The sequence below is a fragment of the Eptatretus burgeri genome, unplaced genomic scaffold, assembly GCF_056783735.1.
Source record: "Eptatretus burgeri isolate ZD-2024b unplaced genomic scaffold, Ebu_testis_v1 Ebu_testis_scaffold_178, whole genome shotgun sequence".
NCBI lineage: Eukaryota > Metazoa > Chordata > Myxini > Myxiniformes > Myxinidae > Eptatretus > Eptatretus burgeri.
In genome coordinates, this window is record NW_028222128.1 from 52,291 (window position 1) to 69,066 (window position 16,776).

General features: G+C 44.9%; 1 long non-coding RNA gene across 1 annotated transcript; it reads right to left on the minus strand.

The window, feature by feature from the left end:
• Nucleotides 1-6,463: 6,463 nt before the first annotated feature.
• On the minus strand, nucleotides 6,464-11,637 carry LOC147007424 (uncharacterized). Its single transcript, XR_015054198.1, has 5 exons — nucleotides 11,508-11,637; nucleotides 11,071-11,265; nucleotides 10,629-10,880; nucleotides 6,713-6,911; nucleotides 6,464-6,598 (listed from the first exon to the last, which is right to left on the minus strand). It is a non-coding gene; the product is annotated as an uncharacterized LOC147007424 (long non-coding RNA).
• Between the last annotated feature and the right edge of the window lie 5,139 nt (nucleotides 11,638-16,776).

Below are 16,776 nucleotides of genomic sequence, written 5' to 3' on the forward strand. Positions count from 1 at the left end.
CGAGAAATAACCATCAAAATTAGATAAATGCAAAGTAATAAAATATATAAATTATCACAATTTGACCTTGTTTTGGCCATAAATACAGGTTATGGTTATCTGAGATTATAATAGTCATACCCTGTGGTAATATACAAATTTACTATAAGATAGATGTGCTTAGTTATGTTCTTTCAGGGCAGTGACCATTTGAATCGCAAGAAAAATGGCTGATCTGATGGGCAGACAGACAGATGGACAAATTAGCTGATTAAATATCCTCAGCATGCTCTGATTAGATGGGTCCTACCAAAATATCATAACTAATGCATCAAGGAACAAGTGGAAAAAATTTGGTGCTTTTATCCGGTCTGTCCCCATAAAGTGAAAATTTGCTCGAAGCCACCTGCATGTATGTATGTATATATAAGTAGAGGCAGGAATATATATATATATATATATATATATATATATATATATATATATATATATATATATATATATATATATATATATATATATACAGGTCTATATATATACCCCATCGTCTATCCAGCTTTCAACAATTTGTATCTATATGTATATATTTTTTTGTGTCGTGGGGGGGGGAGGAGGAGGGCGGGAGGAGGGGGGGGGGGATCGGGGGCTGGGCAACTGGAGGAAGGAAGAGGTTAGCAGCATGGATGAGTGTGTGACTTCGGCAGCAGGGAAGGTCGTCACGTCGATGTGCCGGGGGTTTCGCGAGTGAAGGCGCCCAGTATATCTAGGGACATCAGCAGGGTCATCTTGGAAATTTTTATGGCTATCCGTCTAACATTGCGTTCTCCCAGTTTTTCGAAGACGAGAGAATTATGGGGGAACCATTTGCCTCGAGCTCCTACGGGAAAGCCTTGTATCTCAATTTGCTGGATTCCTAGTTCATGTTCTAAAAGTTCCTACGGGAAAGCCTTGTATCTCAATTTGCTGGATTCCTAATTTATGTTCTAAAAGTTCCCACAAGATTTTGTATTTCTGCTGCTTGGCTCTGAAGGCCAGTTCTGGGATTTGGAGGTGTCTCTCAAATACAGTCGTGACGTTGAGGACCTTAGTTGGGTGTCCTTGTTTAGTGCAGACTAAATCTGGTCTGTATTTTTCTCCCTGCTTCCCGGTGATTGTCGTTTCCCTCTCGCAGTTCCAGTCATTTTTCGCGGCAACCTGAGCGAACATTTCGCAGATCCGATGATGTCTTCGAATGCGATTTCGTTTAACCGCTGGACAGACAGAAAGGACGTGGAAGATGGTTTCCAACTCTGCCCGACAGAGTCTACAGGCCGCGTCCGCTTCAGGCTGTCCCCTGGTCAGTGCGGCTTTGACCGGGTAAGTGTTCGACCGCAAGTGCAGAGCTGCCAATGTATGCCGAATCCGACCTAGCTTCAAATTGTGTAACCAGGCGTTGGATGCGGAATTCCACAATATCGTTGTGGAATGCGGCCGCACCAAGACCATATACCTGTAGGGAGTACCAGCGTTTCCGAATTTTTTTGCGCCAGCCCGTAGTCCAAATCCTCCTGGATGTGTTTGCCTCTCGGCCCAATTTGGTGAAACTAGATTTGAGGGAGGCGCCGGTAGAGGATCCCATGGAGATGGCACGGGTCACCTTGTCGGGGGAGTGTACTCGGGCCCAGTCTTTGGCCGCTCGAATTCGTGGGATGGCTTGACTCAGATTTATTAGTCCAATGCCACCGTCCCGTGTTTTGGTGCACAGAAAGCCATCCGAAGCTTGTGCTGGGAGGTGGAGAGCTCGTTTTACAGCCATCCTGATTGTTTGATCAATTTCTTGGAGCTGGTTTTGAGGGGTGTCACTCTGTGGACCAATTAGTGGAGAAGCCTCGGGATGACGTGTTGTTTGATCAAGGCTGCCCGTGTCGTGGCTCTAATCGGGGCGTCCCTGATGTTGAGCCAATGGCTAAGGGTTGGGGTCAAGTCCTTCAGGTGGAAAATTGATGTCGGGTTGATCCTGGTGCCTAAATAACGGAGTTGCTGTTCAGGGGCCTGCATGCCAATCACTTCCCCTCCAAAGGTCCAACTATCGCAGTCGTTGTAAATAGTACTGCGGTCATGGCCGTGTTGCATGAAGAATTCTTTGGTTTTTGTTCGATTGAGATCGAGCCCGGCGTTGTCACAAAATCGTTTGACGATGTCCAAATTAACCTGCATGCCCTGCCAACACCCACTGACCAAAGTCAGGTCGTCGGCGAACGCCAAACAGGTGAACCATGCCAAACAGGTCCATTCGTTGTCACGCCATTTTTTTCTTTGCCACTCTGCCGGTGCCGCCGTAACCCTACTCCTCGCCTGGCATACTCCATCTGGGGTGGTTCGTGCCAGTCACATCCACGTCAACCTCCTGTCTGTCGACTCCGTCTGCCTCTTGTCTTTTCCTACAACAAAATTTTTTCTGTTCTCCTGTGCAGCACAATCTTCTTGGGCATTCCGAAGCTCTGAATCGCCTGAGCCCCTTTTCCTGAACATGTAAGGAAACCCCGTCCTCTCTAATTCGGTGGTCAGGTGGTCGAGGGCCCAGTTGAATAGAAGGGGAGACAGCGGGTCCGCCTGTTTAACCCCTTTTCGTAGCCGAATTTTCTTTTCCCCGTGCTTGTCGAACGCGGTTGTCGCCCCGACGAAGGTGCTTGCGATGAACTTAATCGTATTTTCGGGGATATATTTAGCGCGGAGGGAGGCGCAAATGTGGGCGTGGGAGACGGAGTCGAAAGCTTTAGCGAAATCGATCATCACGACGGCTCGGGTCTTTCTGTTGCGCTTGGCCTCTCTCATGGTGTTGGCGAGCGTCGCGACGTTTTCGCTGCAGCCTGGTGCTTTTATGAAACCTCGTTGACGCGGGCTGGTCGGAACGATTTCACTGAGTCTATTGGTGAGGATTCGGCTAAACGTCCTCGCGATCGTCGAGCGAATGGTGAGTGGCCTCCAGTTAGTTAAACTCGCTAGTTGATCAGGGTCCGCCGATTTCGGGATTAGGATTGAACGGCATTCTTTGATTTGTGGGGGTATGACCCCGTCCTCCATCCAGCTGTTAAATAGTTCTTTTAGCAATTTGTGTCTATGTTCCGTGGCGAGAAGAACCCTGGGTTTGACGCCGTCTGGTCCTGGTGCACTATCCGGTTTTAGTTGCCCCAGAGCCCTATCGATTTCGTCCTGCATGATGCTTTCGCGCAGCCGACTTAAGTCATCACTCCCCCGCGTGGTGTGAAAGCCTTCGAACGTGGAGAATTTGTCTGGCGATTCCCATTTACTTTTGAACGCTTTAAATATCGTGTCCTCGTCGATCGTGCACTTACTAGCCGATTTGTTATCGAGGAGAATCGAGTGCTGTTTTGTCGGCGCAGCTTTTCCAGACGTCTGTAGCGTATTATTTTGGGGCGGGAGGGCCGCCGGCTTTCGTAGGGTAACGTAGAGACCGTCTTCCATAGTTGCCGAGACGTTTTGCGCGATTTCCCGTTCGCTTCCGTTTTGGGTCGTCGGCTCGACGTGGCTTAACCTTACATTTATTCCAAAATTGTAGGAGAAGACGCACACTTCCACCCGAAGTACCGCTGACGTCGATGGGGCCGACGGGTGCCGAGGGTCGCCCGAGGGTTTGTACGGATGGGTCCATTTCCCCGGGAGGTATCTCCTCGAACTTGTGTGTTTCGGCAACGGCGGTCGCTCCGGGTCTGGTATTTGGTTGTTTGAACCCCATGGGTCGGGTACGGGCCATGTATCGCCGTTTGTCCCTCATTTGTTTTTGAGTTTTATCGGGGAAGTGGCCTGCGATTAGGGAGTCCAGAGGAACAGGTCCTCTGACGGGACGTCGCGCCGGGGGATAGGGGTCATGATCGTGCAAGGGATAAATTTGAGTTGGGAAGGGGGACCGGGTGGGTAGTGCGTGCATGGCATGGTGATGGTGCGGCGTCTCTTCCTTACTCTCACTTCCGCCTGAACCATCGTGATGGCTTTTGACCGCCTTACCTGCGCTGAGTTTTTGGTACTCGGCGACTTACCTGGAGAAGTCGACGTTCTCACTGCCCACCTGCAGTGGGATCGCAGGAAGTCGAGGGCTACGGGGGGGGTGGGCGGGGGTAGAAGGGTTAAGAAGAGAAGAGAGGTTGAGATGAATGACTGACAACACGCTCGCTGAGGGCGATCTCGCCATGCTGGCGACTGCCATAACCACGTCCTGGTCGGAGGAGGTGAGTGTTCGCCCCAAACCTCTGATAACCAGGTCCAGCAGGACGTTCAACATTCATAATATTCATCGCACGATTTCCACATGTAAATGCCATCATCAATGCAATACTTCCTTAACCACACATAACATATTTTAGATGGCCTTCACCGCATAACGGGTGCATAGGAAAAACGTGATCAGAAGGAACTTTCGTCATAGTCATAGTTGTGTGTGGTATGTACCTTTGTTAGGTTCCTAAAAATGCGCTCAACAAATTGATGTTATTTATGACCCCTTCATGACCCCCAGAAAAACCCCAAACGACCCCCAGGTTAAGAATCTATGCTCCATCATAACATGTTAAAGTATAATCTGATCATTGTCCGATAGAAATTAGGAAAAAATAATAGATCATCACTTTACCTCTGCCCTGTATCTTTATCCAATGGCACAAATTTTTGAGCTGATGCTGCAATTGATGGTCCTGGAAGTTTAAAAAAGAAAGTAAATAAATTTTTGGAATAAGAGGAGCATGAAATAAGTGTTAATAAAGGATGGTCAATGTGTTAGGGTGAGTACGGATATAAAAATAACCACGTGTGCACATCATTACACATTGTACACATGCTATGAACATGTATAGACGGCCCATCAGCATCAGTGATGTCCACTTCGGCCGGTACACATATTACTGGATGATTTGTCATGCCTTTCCCTGAAGCACATCATTTGATAATGTTTCTCCCACCCATCCCATAATAAAATAGATTTCAAGAAAAAATGAATTAAAACCGAATCAGTACATCTGTTTACATAAATGACAGTTGTACAATTAACATAACTAGTACGTGCTCAGTACGTGCGTGGCCGTACGTGCAGAAAAAATAGAAATAAAAAAGAAGAAAAATAATTGTGACGTCATTGCACCGTGTCCTGTCATTGTTTTGGTAAATAAATGGCCATAACTTAGGAACCCATTGTCCGATTAATATCAAACCTTGAAAAGGCACATCCACAGGGCCCCAGCAATATACCTGGCAAGAATCCTCGGATCCCAAGCCCACCACCCTAACCATTCTCAGGATTCGAGGATCCCAAGCCCACCACCCTAACCATTCTCAGGATTCGAGGATCCCAAGCCTACCACCCGAACCATTCAGCCAACACCAGGTATACCTGGCATTTGAACAGCCATTGAGAATTTGGTGCAAAATTGGGCAAGCACACACAAATTTAATGGATATGCCATTCAGCATATCATGCCAACAGAAAATCCACACTCAGTTTCAATTTTTTTTCATTTATTTAATATTGATGACAAATTTCAAATGAAAAAAATATTCAATAAAATTTAAAACAAAACTAAGCATCTTCTCCCTGATCTCAGCATCTCCTTCCCGATCTCAACGATCTCTTCTCTTTCTCGATGTTCTCCCCCATCTTGATGGCTATTCGATCTTTGGCTGATGTTACTTGCCAGATCTAAAGGTGAAAACATCGAATTTCAAGGTTATAAATGATCGATCAGCATTTTCACAAACATTATCATACATTAGAGAGCCGTGATTTGCGGTCTCCCTTCGAGACAGCCATGTTGTCATCATCAAGAGACCACGCACGAGTTCAGAGTACTTGGGTGTGTTCCGTCGCAAGCGGTTTCTTGTGGAGTGCTCGCCAAGTGGCTGAAACACTTAAGCAACCACTCCATTGAAAACTGTTGTTTTGGAACAGTCGTGCACATACACCAACCATAGTACGTCGAACCACTCTGACAAGCAGGAATGGATATATGTTTTCACCCTGACATGATGTAAAGTCTCATTCTATTATATTACATTTTACAAAAAAAAAATTATAATTGTAAAAATAAACCGCAACAGCCCTCACATCAAACAGCTCAGTCCCTGATTTACTATTTCATTATTAAAACTTGAATTGCATATTAATTGTCTTTGGCCTCAAAGATAATATTAAACAATATATTATCAAAGCTTGTGGCACTTTGTCCTCCTCATTCTCCTACTCATCCTTCAGCCTCTGCTGCAGATGTTTTGTTTTCTTTGCATGTTTTCCCCCTTTTTTATCCGCTGCTGTTTGAGTTGTCTACTTTTGAAGGGGTCTCAAATGAGCTTCCAACATCAACACTCGCGCATCTTTCTTTCGTCGTTTATACTGCACATCTCGTTTCCAAAAAAACAAAAAACATTCAAAACGACAAATCAATAACGAAGGGAAACACAACTGAAATATATAAAAATAAAAAAACATTGATAACATTTTAAAATAAATCAATCAAGCTTATCATTAAACAATTAACATCTTCATTTGATGTTATGGACATTGACAAGGTGTTTATCAATTCTTTTAAATTGTCCTTGACATCCGGCGACCACGTGGTGAAGAGGAATGGTATATCTGAGAACAGGAAAAACAAATAAATATTTTTTAGAACATTTACAATCAGCTTTTATCTGAATAACAAAAGTGAACGATGATGAAAAACAACGACCTGTTATGACAAAATAATACCTTTTGGAGGGTAAATGATGCATTGCCATGGCAACCTTCCTCTTGCTGAACTCTATGCTATGAACACTGTGCAGGTGCTGCATCAGTTAGTGGGTAGCTTCGCCACACTGACAGCAAGGGCTCTCATCTTCACTTTTGGGCTCTGGTGCATGAAGTGAGGGCTCCCTCTCTCCTACTCCAGAATCCACCTCACCGAACCCTTCAATACAATACACAACATCACACATTGGTTTCATCATAAAATGCTCTCCACTGTTAAGTAAATAACATCAACAAAAAATAATAATAAAAAATAGCAAAATATGATACATGAAACATTGGTCACCAGTGTTTTAAAATAACTTTTTTAAATGTTATGCAATGTGTTATTACACCTTTCATTTAAAAGTATTGTTGTAGGCCGGGGGGTCGGTGGCAAGAACGACCACTAGGTTGGGAAAGCTTGCGTCGTCTCCCACCAAACTCCCCGGAATTGTAGGCCGTCGCTCACGGATAATTCCGTGACATGGCGGGTTGCTTAACCGACCATGGACGCCAATAATTCAACTGCGTGTCCTAGGGTCTTCCAGCCTATGGAATCGGGTTACCGAATTAACCACGCGGTTTAACCACCGGGGAACCATGCCCTCGGTACGCCTTGTCCGAACCGGATCACTCTACCGGATCGGATCACCTTTCCGGATCGGATGCAGCCGAGCAACACTGCCAAGGACGTACCGGCTAGAAGGAACGGACCGTTGGGAATAAAGACCCGGCTGGACTTTTATTCGAACCATGCTGGACCAATGAAGGAAAAGACAAAGGCGAGCTGGGAACATTTCTCCAACAATTATTTAATTACAGCAAGCGAGGAAAAGCATGTGGCACAACAAAGGTTTATTGGGTATGTAACGCAGGAAAAGATGAGTGAGATGTGGGGTGCGGCCATTAGACAAGAAACGAACAAAACAGACACAGTGCAGACTTGACGCCAGATTATTCACAGTAACAACAACAAAAGATCTTCTTCAGGCTTACTTGACAGACAGGCGCCAACACACTCAGACAAAGAAAACCCAATGAAAAGAAAAGGACTTTTGCAGCCAGGGAGGAAGGGGGTTGAGGTTATAGTTTTTCGGTACTTGAGCGTTTCGGGGGGAGCGATGCTCCGTGGTGCGGTACCCGACAATGGTTGCGTAGTTTGGGCCAAAGCCGCACGCGTCGAGATCGTGTCTGTCAGAGGAACTTGAGTGGAGAAGGGCGGAGTCCAGAGGGCGAGGGTGGAGCAATAGGCAGGACGCTTGGTCGACGTCGTGTGATCGGTGACAAGTCGCAGGAGCACACACTTTACTCCTCCTTCAATTCCTTCAATTCTCCTCAAGTCCTCAATTCTCCTCCATTCCATTCCTCAATTTTTTTCCTTTTCCGACTCTTCCCACATGAGTCCTTCTTCGCACTCTTCCTTAATTGTTTTTCCTTTTCCGACTTTTCCCACAACACGAAAGGAAGGGGTCTATCTGCACGTACACTAATGGCATAACTGACTCGGGACAACTATCCGTTGTAGGCATGCGGTTCTGAGAACCGCAACACTACATATACACATATATACGTACACATTCATACATACATACATGCATGCATACAAACATGCATACATACAAAGATACATACAAACATACATACACACATACCAGTAATTTTACTCAGCAGTTTTTTTTTTTCATATAATCCTCAACTTCCATTACTTTTGCCGCCGTCAAATATTTCACTTTACGTATGCACATAATCGAACAAAATACTCTGTGTGGTATGCACCTTTGTTAGGTTCCTAAAAATGGGCTCAACAAATTGATGTTATTTATGACCCCCAGAAAAACCCCAAACGATCCCCAGGTTAAGAATCGATGCTCGATAAAAACAACATGTTAAAGTATTATCTGATCATTGTCCGATATAAATTAGGAAAAACAATAGATCATCACTTTATCTCTGCCCTGTATCTTTATCCAATCGCACAATTTTTTGTGCTGATGCTGCAATTGATGGTCCTGGAAGTTTAAAAAAGAAAGTAAAGTAATTTTTGGTATAAGAGGAGCATGAAATAAGTGTTAATAAAGGATGATGAATGTGTTAGGGTGAGTATGGAAATAAAAGTAACCATGTGTGCACATCATTACACATTGTACACATGCTATGAACATGTATAGACGTCCCATCAGCATCACTGATGTCCACCTTGTCCCGCACACAATACACAGATTACTCGATGACTTGTCATGCCTTTCCATTAATCACATCATTACCTTCGCAAACTTTGTTGCGAAGGTTATGTTTTCATCGCTGTGTATTTATTTATTTATTTATTTATTTGTGAATGTTTGTTTGTTTGTTTGTTTGTTATTCGCATAACTCCAAAAGTATTGAACTGAATCGCAGCAAATTTGGTGGGATGATTGGTTATTATCCAAGGACCATTTGATGAGATTTTGGGAGCGATCGGGTCAAAGGTCAAGGTCATGAAAAGGTCAAAATCGTCTTTTTACCATAGCGTGGTCAATTTGTATCCAATTTGCATGCAACTAATGCCAAAATGTTCAGAATTCAATGCCCCATCTTGTGATATGTGACATGACAATGACGTAATAACCCTTATTAGCGGTTGGCAGTCAAAGGTCAGGGGGGGTCACGACATTGCAAAATGTGCGGTTTTCGTTATAACACGGTCAATTCTTATCGGATTTGCATGAAACCAACACCAAAATGTTGACTGTTCTGTTCCCCACACTCTAATACCAATTACAAAATTAAGAGTACAAAGGTCAAGGTCGAGGTCATGAAAAGGTCAAAATCGTCATTTTGCCATAGTGCGGTCGATTTTTATCCAATTTGCATGCAACCAATGCCAAAATGTTGTGAATTCAATGCCCAATCTTGTGATATACGATATGACACAATGACGTCATTACCTTTGTTAGCGGTTTGGGTCAAAGATCAGGGGGGTCAACGACCTTTATTATCATAACGCGGTCAATTCTTATACAATTTGCATGTAAGTAGATTCAAAATGTTTCGAATTCAATTCCCTATCCTGTGATGTGTAATATTTGACAGTGACTTTATTCTTCCATGTTTCGTGTTTTGTCAAATGATGAACGTAGTAAGTTCAGACGAACTCTTGTACGTCCTTTTCAGGCTAATATGTCCCTTTGGTTACCAGTTTGGGCATTGTACTTTTGCAGGATTAATTTTTGTATGAACTGTGCATTGTTAGTTTCTCAGTTGTTCTCAAATAATACAAAACAATTAACTGTTTTAATTGTACAATGAATGTTTGTTCACAATAAATAACTTATTTAGAAAAAGAGAAACTCGTGTGTGCTCAATGCCCCTAAAATGCCAGAAAATAATTTCTTATAATGTGACCAGTTGTCATCAGATTGACTTGACACCGACACCCAAAAAGGTCAGGGAGTTCATACAGAAATTGTACAATGAACGTGAATCAGTGTCAAACAGCAGGAAATTTCATGTTTTTAAGCCATCATAACACATATGAGATGGCAGATGTGGTATGGGATTAAATACCCTCACAATCAACGGTTTCTGGGGGGGGGGGGACAAAATGTAGCGTTGGCGAAGGTATGCGCTTGACTGAGTGCCCGTTCCAGTTTGATAATGTTTCTCCCACTTATCCCATCACAAAAGATTTAAAGAAAAAATGGATTAAAACCGAATCAGTACAACTGTTTACATAAATGACAGTTGTACAATTAACACAACTAGTACGTGCCTGTTCGTGCGTGGCCGTACGTGCAAAAAAAAATAATAAGAAGATTTGTGACGTCACTCGTGATGTCATAGCACTGTGTCCTGTCATTGGTTTGGTAAATAAATGGCCATAACTTGGGAACCACTTGTCCGATTAATATCAAACCTTGAAAAGGCCTGGCCGCCTCTGATGCAGCTCAACATTCCCCTCCTGGGACAGCAGCTCAGTTTCTTCCTGCTCCACCGCTGGAGGAGGCACATCCAAGTGTGCCTCCTCCAGAGGCTCATTCAGGTGCGCCTCCTCACACACGTCCAGACGCACCTCCTTGACTCCCTTAAAGCTCTGTCCACCGTCGCTCAATCATAGTTCGTGAGGTGAACCCTCCTCCTCACCCACATCCAGCTCCCCTCACCGAACCTTGCAATACAATACGTAACAATAAACATTGGTTTCATCATAAAATGCTCCACACTGTCGTTTCAAGGAAATAACATCAACAAGAAAAAAAATGAAAAAATAGCAAAATATGATGCATGAAACCTTGTCAAACAGTGTTTTAAAATAACTTCATAAAATGGAATACAAATTGAATAAAAACCTGTCATACCTTCTGTTTCGCACATGGAATTGTTGTCATTGTCCTTCGTATCAGGGACAATATGTTTGTTTGTTTGTTTTTGAAAACACTTCCCTGATGACAAAAGAGCCACTTTTTTGCTGAGGGGACTCACAAGAGCCTCCTTCTCCTGTCCGACGAGCTCTGCTCGAGCAACACACGAGTCGCTTGTACTCCATACCTCCTCTTTAAAAAAAATGAAAACGACAAATCAATAACGAAAGGAAACACAACTGGAAAATATTAAACACAAGAAAACACAAAAATCACATTAAAAAAATTAAAAAATTAATCAAGCAATGCAGACTCCGTTTGATAAACATAATAAACATTACAACGATATAAAACACACACATGTACAATGTACACGGTATTCAGTGAACAATGCGGGCAGAACACGTATTACACTTATCATTAATAACACTAACTTGTCACTATGATGAAGTGAACATTGACAATGTGCTCGTCCATCCTCTTTAACTTCCCTTCACATCCGGCCACCGGACAATGCGGGGGAACAACGAACCTGGGAACAGGAAAAACAAAGATATTTCAGAACATTTATAATAAGAGCATTTATCAGAATGACCAAAGCAAACGATGATGAAAAACATGTTGTGATTCCAAAACAAATACCTTTTGGAGGGAGACGTGTGTAACACCATGGCTCCTCTCCTTTCACCCGAGTGCGCTCATCCATTTGTGTTCTTGTTTTGTTACTGTCAGTGTGGCTTGTCCACATGTTCTTGCCGTTTTGTGTTGTTGTATCCAATAAAAACGTTGATAATAAATACCATGCTGTTAGTTCATGTTTTTATTCATCATTATCGAGCTGTGATGTTCCTTTATTTATTTATTTTGTTTTGTTTTTAATTTAAAAGCTAATGCTGTGTTTACACTTACGAACATGTCAGTCAATACACATTGTGTCATGTAAGAACAGTTGTAGTTACGTGCACGTGCCGATGATGAGGGTCACACACGGCATTGATGAAGTTGGATTTGGTCATGTTGGTTGTGACGTCCTTTCTGTGTCCATTTGTTATTTACATTCGTGTTTCCAGCAAACCTTGAAGGGCTCTTGTTAATGTGAGGTTAGTTGGTGCTGATGGAGCGAAGTGTGAAAGCATCAATTAAGGGAAACATTTGAGATGTAACAAATCATTTGTAGTTTATAGGATGGAATAAAATGTGCTCTTGTTACCGATCAGGTTTGGTATCGCTGTGTTTGATTGTTCAGTAATACTGTTGCGGGTCGCGCCCGCCGGCGTGCGAGCGGCCACGTAACTCGAATCGCGGCACGTCGCCCACCGGACGGACAATTCCGTCGTGACCCTCTCGGACTAACGCCGGGAACGAGTCACGGGTGGGCCTTTCGGCCTCACCACGATCGTGCCAATCGGCCCCCCGCGTGGGATAGGGTTGTTCGCCAAATTCGACCTACCTATACCCACACGGAGGGTAGACCGGGCGATCGCACCTCGCCGCAGGTCGACTTCGGACACGGGCCACTTTAAGCGACCCGTTCCGTACTATCGGGATAACCGAGCGGTGTTATATCGTCGACCTCGACGGTTCCGATTAATTATCGGGCGTATTTAGCCCACTACCAACCCTTTACGTGAAGTAAGATGGAGATTAAATTAAAGAAAAGACGAAGCGAAACGGGAAAAACAGTTCAACATAAGGCACATTTATTCCGCGGCACACGGAAAGCACACATATACAATTACAACAATTATGCACCAAAAGCAATTGCAAAAGAAACACAACAATGCAGATCTACTACCGACTTACACTTACATAGTTTTACTTTACAGACGGCGCCGACAAGACATATACTCAAAAGCAAAAGAAAAAGGGCCACCCTCAACGACAAGGGGACAGACGGGGTCTGTGGGCGCGAGACCGGGTGGAGCCTACCCCTCTTGTGATGAGCCACAAATGTGGCAGCGGTGCCCCGACCCCGTGCTCCTCCGCGGGTTTCGTTGGCACTGCTTGGAATGGGGTGGGAACGGGGCCCCCTTTCCGCACTATCTCAGCGCGGGGGGGGAAAGGGGGGAATTGTTGATGCTCTGGGGAAAGAGGATAGCTGGCTTGCTTGGGTCCCGCGACGAGCGACTCCACTGCGACCTCGACTGCGCTCCCGGCTTCCCCTCTCTGCAGCTCCCCAACAGACTCCGAACCCCGACGGACTGACTCTCCTCCAGACCCGTCTTGACTGCTGCTGCCATACTTCGCCGCCGCCACACCTCTCCAACTCGCCCGAGCCCAAAAAAAACTGAATTCGCCCCGCGCTCGGCGCCGCCACACCTCTCCAACTCGCCCGAGCCCAAAAAAAACTGAATTCGCCCCGCGCTCGGCGCTTTATAGTACGGCAGGAGAACCCATATGCAAATTTCCGGATCAGGATGAGCTCGGGGGCGGAGCCACGCTCGCCCATTGGATGGAGGAAAAGTGGGCGTGAACCTCCCCTGATCCTCGAATTTGCATATATCGATTCTACTCCGACGCACCTGGAGGCGGGGCCAAATCGCCGTGCGCTTGCTGATAGGACGGATCGGAAGTGTGCGTGTATCATTCCTGATCCGACTTCTCCTCGGAAAGGCCGCTTTTTGCACCCAAGGCTCGGCGCGCGTCCCGCACGAGGCCAGGACAGCCTGACCACAGATGCCAACCCTCCCGATTTCATCGGGAGGCTTCCGAAAATTCACCCAAACTCCCGCCCTTACGATCACTATCCTTATCCTCCCGAAATTTTGATATTTTTGCACTGTTCACTAATCACTTCGAAGTTACCGAAGTAATCGACTTCGAAGTTACCGATGCTTCAAGCCCTCGATGTTGATTACGAAATGGCAGAAAAGAAGCTTACGAAGACCAAGAAATGGTCTCAGAAGTACAAGACCGAATACAGTCTCCAATACCCGTGTATTCAAAAGTCTGAAAGAGGAATTCATCATGCGTATTGTACAGTATGCAGCGTTGATATTTCAGTTGAGCACGGAGGTCGCGATGATATTCGGAAGCACGTTGGAAGCAAACGGCACACAGACATTGCAAAGGAGAGATCTTCGAGCACGAGTACCGGTACACTTCTGAATTATTTCACCAAACAAGGGACAAGCGAGGAAGAGGATGTTACCCGAGCGGAACTTCTCTTTAGTGGATTTATTGTGGAACATAACTTGCCCATATCAGTCTCAGATCATGCTGGACCTCTATTTCAAAAGATGTTTCCAGATTCAAAAGTTGCTTCAAAGTATGGATGTGCAAGAACAAAAACTTCAGCAATAATTGGTGAGTTGTCAAATGTTACTGCTTCATCTATTGCCGATATTGCTAGACTAGCTCCATTTAGCCTAGCTACAGACGGTAGCAATGACAGTGGTGAGGCCCAGCTATATCCTGTCCTGATTTCGTACTATGACAACAGTGCTGGGATTGTGAAGCAAGCTTTGCTAAGTTTGCCTGCGTGCAAACAAGATTCCACTGGAGAAAACATTTTCAAACTGCTTGATCATGAGTTCAGTGACAGGAAAATTCCGTGGGGAAATTGTGTTTCCTTTTGTGCTGATAATGCCTCTGTCATGGTGGGCAAGCACAAAGGAGTCGCTGCTTATATCCACAAACAAAATCCAGAGTGCTACATCATGGGATGCCCTTGCCATATGATGCACAATACGGCCAAGAAGGCGGCTCAGGCCTTACCCATTGAATTAGATGACTTTCTCATCGATATTTACTACTACTTGGACAAAAGTAGTAAACGCGTCAAAGGAGTGAAAGCACTGCAAGAACTCTGTGATGCCCCGACACACAAGATTCTGAAGCATGTCGCAACAAGGTGGCTGTCCCTTGGTCAGTGCCTAGACAGGCTGATTGAACAGTGGGAGCCACTTCGCCTCTTCTTCAAAGAAGAAGTACGAAGAAAAATGCAACCAACTGTAGCCAAGACTCTAACAACGAGCAAGAAGGACGGCACTGTATCTACTGCCAGTACTGGCACTGCAGGATCAAGCACTAGTGGAGCAGCATTCACCACTACCACTGCAGTATCTGCTGCGAAGAAGACAGCAGGGACAGCACCAAAACCAATGCTGAGAGCAGGTAGCATCACCGGCCCTTCATCACGTTCATCTACAAAGCAGATCCCTTCAGAGTCGAGAAAGACTGTGATAGTCCCATCTACAGGCAAAGAAGGACCCAAGTTAAGTTCTGCTTTTGCCAAATCACTTGATAGAAGCTCAGCAAAACCTTCGAATCAGAGGTCTTCTTCCTTGGCTGCACCTACCTCAAGCTCTCTCCTCAAACGTAAAATTGGATCTGGTACTACGAGTCTGACCTCTTCTGCTGGCAGTAAACGCAAGTGTGATCGCCCTGCGGCTAAGTGTACTAAGAGTTCTACAACTAAAAGCGCATCTTCCTCAAACACTGTGCAGGAATCTAGAGAAAAACGTGTCAACAGGATGTTCTTGTCTCCACAAACAAAACTATTGTTTCTTCCTTCGATATGCTAACAAGCTTTTTGAGAAGGGGAATCTTCTGCTCCAAAGAGACGAACCCTGTATTCATCTCCTGCACGGAGAATTGAATGGTCTTCTGAAAGATATCTTCGTACGGTTTTTGAAACCATCGGTGTCATCGGTTCCTCTGGTAAATTTACCCTTCTCTGACAGAAATCATCAGAAGAATGATGAGGACCTCATGATTGGGAACGATGCCAAACTGTATATAAGGGAACAAAGGAGTCTCAAGAAATCCACCTTCACTCTGAGTGAGTCAGACATCCAAGGTTTCTTCAGTGCAGTTTGCTCATATTATGTGAAAGCCTGCAATTACATCTTCAAAACCTGGCCGCTAGATGATGAATTAGCCAAGCATGCTCAGGTGCTGGATGTTAAGCTACACCAAGAAGTGGGGTTTGACTGTGTGGAGTTTTTCATCAAGAAATTCCCCTGTCTGTTCAGTGGCGGTGATAGTGACATAGACAGTCTTGAGAGTGAATTCGCTCACTACCAGGCAGACGCCTCCATAGCTACAATTGCTACTGAGACAGTGAGAGTGGATGAGCAGTGGCATCGGATTTCACAGCTCACAGATCCCTGCACTGGTGCCAAGAAGTATCCTAATTTGAGCAAAGTGATGAAGGGAATCTTGGTCATTCCTCATTCGAACGCATCATGTGAGCGGGCACTCAGTCTTGTACGGAAGAATCATACTGAATTTCGTCCCAATTTGAGTGTCAAAACCCTGGAAGCTCTCTTAATTGAAAAACTAGCTCATAGCACCCCTTGCTACCAGAGAGAATACAGCAAAGACATAATCAGAAAGGCTAAAAGAGCCACACAGCTGTCACTCAGCAAAGCTGCCATGGAAAAAGCAAGCAGCAGTAGTACCAGCCAGTAAGGTAAGAAAAATATTGCTTCTTTTGTGCTTTTTGTTAATCTTTGATTGTCCCCTAACTTACTAATATTAACATACATGTAACATTAAAAAGTGCACAATTTTCCCCTTTTTTTGTTTAAAAAGTGGGAATTCTTAATATGTTAAATGCTCCAAAATAGGGCTCAGAGGGCACTAGAGAGCGTCAAGAACCCCAGAGCTTCCAGGGCCCTAAGGCGGGCCCTGGACCCCGCCGCAAGGGTCGAGCGCTCCGCGCTCGAGATGTGCGCTTCGCGCACATTATTTGGTGTC